At 36.2% G+C, this 279-nt stretch overlaps 1 protein-coding gene across 1 annotated transcript in view; it reads left to right on the top strand.

The window, feature by feature from the left end:
- Positions 1–279, top strand: part of LOC119589426 (ankyrin-1-like) — a gene marked incomplete in the record, with an annotated part of 21,010 nt that overhangs the window by 16,499 nt on the left and 4,232 nt on the right.

Genomic DNA, 279 nt, shown 5'->3' with positions numbered 1-279 from the left:
GCGCAAACGCACAGACGCATAATTTAATTAATGAACCTAAATCCCCATTTATATGCATAACTCAGGCATTACATACTTTATTCATCTCCGTCTAAGTACTCAGTTCTCCTTCCTGATATCACAGTTCATATTAAAGTAATTAGGGGCTAAATACTCCGTGCATTAGTTGTGTGAATTATGAATAACCTTCAGCAAAGCGGCATTAGACGGCATGTAAAATGTAATGTGTAGTTTCATTTCCAGTGACAGGGATAGAAATGTCAATGTCTAATATATGTG

The sequence above is a fragment of the Penaeus monodon genome, chromosome 25, assembly GCF_015228065.2.
Source record: "Penaeus monodon isolate SGIC_2016 chromosome 25, NSTDA_Pmon_1, whole genome shotgun sequence".
In the NCBI taxonomy this organism is placed as follows: Eukaryota; Metazoa; Arthropoda; class Malacostraca; order Decapoda; family Penaeidae; genus Penaeus; species Penaeus monodon.
This window is presented reverse-complemented; position numbering and strand designations above follow the sequence as displayed.